This window comes from Mirounga angustirostris, unplaced genomic scaffold (genome assembly GCF_029215605.1).
Source record: "Mirounga angustirostris isolate CCGP_5_RB_7025 unplaced genomic scaffold, mMirAng1.0.hap1 SCAF_11, whole genome shotgun sequence".
NCBI lineage: Eukaryota > Metazoa > Chordata > Mammalia > Carnivora > Phocidae > Mirounga > Mirounga angustirostris.
In genome coordinates, this window is record NW_026991719.1 from 6890462 (window position 1) to 6897360 (window position 6899).

Below are 6899 nucleotides of genomic sequence, written 5' to 3' on the forward strand. Positions count from 1 at the left end.
ACCTAGAAAATGGGATCATAATTGTACATCTATCATTGGGCTGTCATGAGGATTGAATGTGTTACTATTCATAAACTATTTGCAACAGGGCACGACGTATACAAAACACAAGGTGTGCGTAATAAATACTCGGGAGGAGACAGGATAGGGTGGGCTTTGTTCAGAGCCCCAAACTCTACCTAACCAAACCTCTTTTACGATAGGTGGTTCATCTCTCCTCGTGGATCTTTTCACGTTGGCTGGACCTTTTCCCCTCTCTGTGTGAAATTTCCTACCGCTTCGAGGACTGTTTGCCATTCTCCAGTCCTCCAAACGCTTGGGTCCTTCTACATGGCCCACGGGGAAATTTTAAAATAGGATATAGGGAGTCTTTCACATTTGGTCCTCGGGAAAAACATGTTCCCACTCCATCCGTTTCAGACACAGATGCACCAAAACTTCCCTCAACTGGCATGTGTTCCTGCATTTGTGATCTTCTCCTTCCTAATTCCTTCATGCTGTCAAAACTCACCGGTCCTGTGGTCCGTTCCCTTCAGAACTCCATTGGTAAGGAAACACTATTCCTGGAGAGTGAGGTGATCAAGCTGGCAGGCAACCCCAAACTCATTTGGCTAATGTAACTAAAACTCCTGCCTTCGTGCCATTAGAAAGCACATTCCCTAGAAGCTTGTGGAACAGCAGATACAGTGTTGGGAATATCAGGCTTCATAGCAAGGAGCCGTATTTCAGAGGCCCCTAAAATCTTCTGCACGGGCGGTCGCTTATGTTATCCACACACCAGCCCCCTCTGAGCAGATCCTGCCTCATTCCCTTCTGCTAATCAGCGGAGGCAGAAACCCTGGGAGGATCATGTTCTGATTATGCCTGCCACGGACTCCCAAGGATTCAAATGGAAAAAGATCCAAATAAGCTGCTCCACAATCTAGATTTTCCTTCATAGAAGACACTTGCTTCGTGCACAACACCTCAGGCTATTTTTACGTTGTACCCCAAAGAAGGCAACATCTAAAGGTGGAGTTTGAGCAAGTGATGGGTAAAAAAAGTAAATAGGCATGATTTGTTGTGTACAACATGCTATAGATCGTCAAGGTCATGTTTATTCTGTTTTTAATTTAAAAATATGTACGTAGGGGCACCTGGGTGGCTCAGTCGTTAAGCGTTTGCCTTCGGCTCGGGTCATGATCCCGGGGTCCTGGGATCGAGCCCCACATCGGGCTCCCTGCTCGGCGGGAAGCCTGCTTCTCCCTCTGACGCTCCCCCTGCTTGTGCTTTCTCTCTCTGTCAAATAAAGAAATAAAATCTTTTTAAAAATGTATGTACATAACTATTTGTAGATCTATAAAGAAAATTATATGTGTTTTCTTTTGACACAAATGGTCATACTATATGTATTATTTTTCATTTTCCTTTCTTTTTTTTTTTTTGGTGTACTGCAGAAGTTTCTTCAGACGGTTCATGTGGATTCACTCATTCTTGGTAATGGCCGTGTAATATTTCACTATAATCCCGTATGTACCATCATGTAGTTAACCATTCCTCTATTACTAGACATGTATTTATTACTATTTATTTCCAATTTTTCCCCCTGATAAATGGTGCTGGAACTAACATCTCTCTATGTATATTTTTGCAAACTCTTAGCAGCACTTCCGTATATAACTCCTGCAATTGGAGTTGCTGGACAAGAGCTATGAACAGTTCCACGTTTGAGAGATATGTCGCATCGTGTTCCAAAAATGCCTTGCAGATTAATACTGTCACCATGGTCATTTTATCCTTACCTAAAATATTTAGAACTCTAATTGAAGGCCAATACATATACAGGACGCTTAAATATAACTTTTAGACAAGGGCAAGCCATAAATATTTAGCACCTTCTAAATTGTGGATCGCTCAGTTTATTTTTTCTCTTGGGTGTTCCTGGCTTGATTTCACGATGCCTCCACCTTGTCTTCAGTCAACCTGAATTGAAGCACTATTTCTCAAACTGATGGGCCTCTTCCTTAGTTATTTGGCCTGGGCTTTCGGCATCAGCCTAGCCAGCAGCAGATCCTGATGTGCGTGGGAGTTTAACAGCAGTTACTCCCGTTGTGTTCATTGGACTTTGGGAAACTTTCTATTTTCAAAGATTTAACATCTCTGGCTCCATTGTTGAGTTGCCGATGCACAGCAGGATCAACGGGAGCTGGGTCATATCGGAGAAAATCTGGTACGTGCAAGATCTGATATTGTTGGTGAAGTTTATGAAGTCAGTAGTCCTGATCTTTGGCTGGGTGGCACTTTTGGTCTGCCGGATCCATGCCCCATACCCAGATTTCCTTTGATCGTGTTATGACATCCCTGCCTTCTTTCTTGTCTTCAGTTATAGTTGTACTATGATTACCATGAGCTGGAATTTCACTGCGGATTTTTATGGCCAAACCACCCTTGACTTCCCACTTAGCTTTCCCATTGGAAAAGAAATGCTAATAAGGAAACGCTTCTCCTACGTGTTCCCGCTAGGACTCACAATTGCCACCCTCTCGAGAATAAGTGCCGCCATGTTCTTCCGTGAAACAGTGGAGTCAAGTGAAACCCATGGCTGTGGGCAAACGTCCAAAACAAAAGGTCTGAATGAAGGGCCTACTCTTTGGAATGACTGCTAATAGTTTTCTTGAAGAAATGTCCTACCTACATATCATATTGTTGTAATCATCTGCTCATTTAAAATAAAACGTGTTTGGTTTTTTGAGGTGTGTCTGAAGTCTTTATTCTATTCTACTCTATTCTGCAAACGTCTTCCTTTCTTTGGCACTTTTCACTTCCTGAAATCTGTAGACAAACGTATTGCATGTATACACTGTCAAAGCTCAAAGGTAGGAAAAAATACTTGTGTAATGCAAGCCCACAGGCGCAAGCATAAATGCACACAACCAACTCGAAGCCAAATCAGAGGTTATTAATTAGCTCACATATACACACAGGAAAATAATCATGTTTAGAGCTTAGAGATCTCTCTCTTTTTAAAAAATTTGATTTACTTAAGTAATCTCTATACCCAGTGTGGGGCTCAAACACACAACCCTGAGATCAAGGGTTGCATGCTTCTCTGACTGAGCCAGCCAAGCACCCCAGTAATTTTTTACGGGGCTTAAACTCACGACCCTGAGATCAAGACCTGAGCTGCGATCAAGAGTCAAATGCTTAACCGACTGAGTGACCCAGGTCCTTAGAGATCTTTAAGATGTTATAATCGGTTAGGTTAGAACAGGGTTTCTCAACCTCAGCACTACTGATATTTTGGCCTGGGTTCGTTTGGGGGTAGGGGACTATGCTGGACACTGTAGAATGTTTATCAGCATCTGTTGCCTCTACCCACTAGATGCCAAAGGCACTCCCTCTCCCCACCCTGTCGAGACCAAAAAATGTCTCCAGACATTTCCCAATGTTCTCTGGGGGGCAAAATTGCTCCCCATTGAAAACCTCTGGGTTATAGGTAGCCAGCAAGCCTGGCTAATGAACACTATGGCATGTTGAGTGGATTTTGAGGAAAACTATGGAATAATCAACTTCATCGGCTCAATATATCATAGCATCCATTTGCCTAGGTCTTTGGCTACCTTTAACTCAAGGGTCTACTAGGGGTGATTTTGCTTCCCTCCCCCAGGGGACATTTGACAATATCAATAAAAAAATGTAATTTTCATTTTTTAAACAAGCTCCACACCCAGGGTAGAGCCCAGTGTGGGGCTGGAACTCACAACTGTGAGATCAAGACCTGATCCAAGATCAAAAGTCAGACACTCAACTGACTGAGCCACCCAGGTGCCCCCAAAAATGTAATCTTTGAAGTATAAAACTCTATGGTAGGGTTAGGTAGCTAGATAGATATAGCCGATATAGCCGAAAATTGGGTAACTTGGGGGGTAAATCTGAAGAAATTGCCTGAAACACAGCCTGGAATACAAAGACATTGAAAATATGAAAGAGCACTTAAGAGCACAACACATAGAATGAGAAGGCCTGATGTATGTCTGTCTCCAGGAATTTCAGTGGAATACAAATAGACTGTGAAAAAGGTGATATTTGAACTGAGGTTGAAATTTTTCCAGAATTAGCGAAAGATCCGATTCCTCCGATGGAGAAAGTACATTGAGTCTTGAGTAGGATAAATAAAAATAGATTCACACCTATCATAGTGAAAACGCAGAAACTTCAGATACAAGGAGAAAGTCTTAAAGGAGACCAGAGAGAAGGCAGAAATTAAATGATAAAGGACCTACAGTTAGACCAACAAACGCCAGCCTTCTCAGCAAAGAGCAAAACCAGCAAAAAATACCTTCAAAGTGCTGAAAGAAAGTAATGGTCAACCGGCAATTCTAGGTCTACTAGCCTATTACTTGAGAATAAGGACAAAATGAAGACATTTTCAGGTAAAGAACTTACAAAAGGAGTACTTTGGGAAGAAGGTAATTGGACCCAGAATGAAGGACTTGGATCCAGAAGCAATGATAAACAAAGAAATTAGTAAGTATATCTAAGCCAGCCCTGATTATAATTTTCAATGTTGATATTACAGAGTTCACAGATAGCATGTAAGACAGGAGAGGAATAATTAGGGATAAAGCTTTTTAATGTCCTTGTTTATTCTGAGTCATTAATTAACTTTAGTGGGTTTTTTTTCTTTTGCTCATTTACTAATTTATTTTAAGTAATCTCTACACCCAATATGGGGCTTGAACTCATGACCCCGAGGTAAAGAGTCACATGCTCCACCAACTGAGCCAGCCAGGCGCCCCAATCAACTTCAGATTTTAAGTGAGTATATATGTTAAAATTTTAAGGGTAACCACTAAGCAAATAGAGGGTGAAAAGAAATTAAAAGTAGAAGGACTGGAAAGGAGGAAACAAAACTGTAATCTTTCCAAGGCAACATGATTATGTAGAAAATCCAAGAAAAGACTATATAGTCATAATTCCATATATAGGAACTTTCTAGAAGAGGAGCACTCGAGACAGCCACAGAGCAGTGGTTCCCTGGTGCTAGGTGTGGGAGTGGGGTATGGCCACAAGTGGGCACTAGGGAACATTTTGGGCTGGCAGTCATGTTCTAGACCTGGATTGTGATTGTGGTCCTACAATTATATAAATTTACTAAAACTCTGCAAGTTGTATGCCTTAAATGAGCGAATTTTATGGTATACCAATTATATCTCAACAAATGTTTAAAAATAAAATCCAGTGGCATTCCTAAATGCCAGTGACAACTTTTTGAAGAATGTGATTTAAAAAAAATATATGCTATTTCCAATGGTAAGAAAGCCAATAGTGGCCTAAGGACTAAATCTAAAAGAAGATGTACAAGACTTTCATGGGAAAGAACAGAATCTTATTTAAAGTCATGAAAGACAAATCATTCAACAGAGGCATAGACTATGTTCATGAAGGAGATAACTCTGTTATAAATTGGCAATTCTCGTCCATGTAAGAGAATTCCAACCAAAACCCAAGGGTTTTGTGTTCATCTGGGGAGCATTAGCTGCTGTGACAAAAGATAAAACAACAGTGACTTAACACAAATATAGGTCTACTTCTTACTCATGTTGGGTCCTCCACGTTGTGACTCAGGGGCCCCAGATCCTTCCTTCTTGTAGCCACGTGTCCTCAATAGGTAGATGGCAGGTTCTCTGGGCCCGTCTGCTTCTAGTGACAGGAGTATGGAGCATCACTCATGGGGCCCTTCATAGGTTGGCCGGGAAGTGGTGTGCAGTGTTTCTGCTCATTGAACAGTGACTAGTACCAGCCATGTGGCTGGGAAATTTAGTCCTGCACTGTGTCCAGGAGGAAAGAAAAGCAGGTTATGCAGAACATACAGCAGTGTCCACCGTAGTTTTTCACGAAGCTTGATGAGCTGATATTCCCAGGCTCCTTCTGAGCTGTTCAACATGGGCTTCTTCCGGGGATAGGCATCCCAAGCCAAATTCAGAGCTAACTCCTGGAGTATAAATCTACTTCAGAAGTCACAAAAACCATTCAGGGTTCATTTTTAGAGTTTGTGACAGAAAACGGAAGTCACATTGTAGTATTACAAATGAAGTGTGTCCATCAGACCCATCATTATATAAACTCTACAGGAGTTTCTGGGGCTCACCAAACCCTCAGACAACCCCCCCGCCCAGGCCAGGGTCCGATCTGACTCCGCGGGCGGGCACAGGAAGCAGGAAGGGTAGCAGAGGCAACCGGGTGAAGCGTGGCATCTTCAACCGCCACTAACAGTCTGACCTTGGCTGGTTATGTACCGCGGTCCCTCAGTTTCTCCATCTGCGAAACTGGAATCGTCATTGTTTTGTCCTTGTGTACGATTGTTGTGAGACTAAAAGAAATAATCCACGTCGATTCTTCCACATTTCTTGGCACGTATACACACTCGACACATAGTCGTTGTTGCTGCGTCCGCTGCTACTTTGATCATTACGGTAATTTATATCCCAGTCCCCTACTCGTAGGTATTTGGTTGTTGTTCTGTACGGAGAGATGTTTCTGGGATGTGTCCTGCATAACCGACCACCTGGACCCGCACGTACACAGGCAGGCGAAAGAATGTTGTTTGTGAGACTCGTGCTGTGCGAATGACCTTGGGAGCCTGGTTATTTAAATATATGATCTGGCTTCCAGATCAGAACTGGCCCTTCTGTTCTGGATGCCCAGAGCTATAAACCTTGTCCCACATCCCCTCGGGCTCCAGGTGGGGCTGGCCCCCCGGAATAGAATCCGGGAGGGGAGGCAGACACACATAGCCCAGGCTCCTTAAAAATATAGAAACATGATAACAGAGAGATGCGGTTCGCTCCAGACTGCATGGAGGCAAACAGATGTTTAATTTCCAACCCTGTTATTTGCCCTGTAAATATGGCCCTTAT

The 6899-nt window shown here is 42.7% G+C and overlaps 1 pseudogene; it reads left to right on the plus strand.

Moving 5' to 3' along the window:
- Positions 1-1376: 1376 nt before the first annotated feature.
- LOC123843350 (uncharacterized) lies at positions 1377-2645 on the plus strand (annotated as a pseudogene).
- Positions 2646-6899: the final 4254 nt, after the last annotated feature.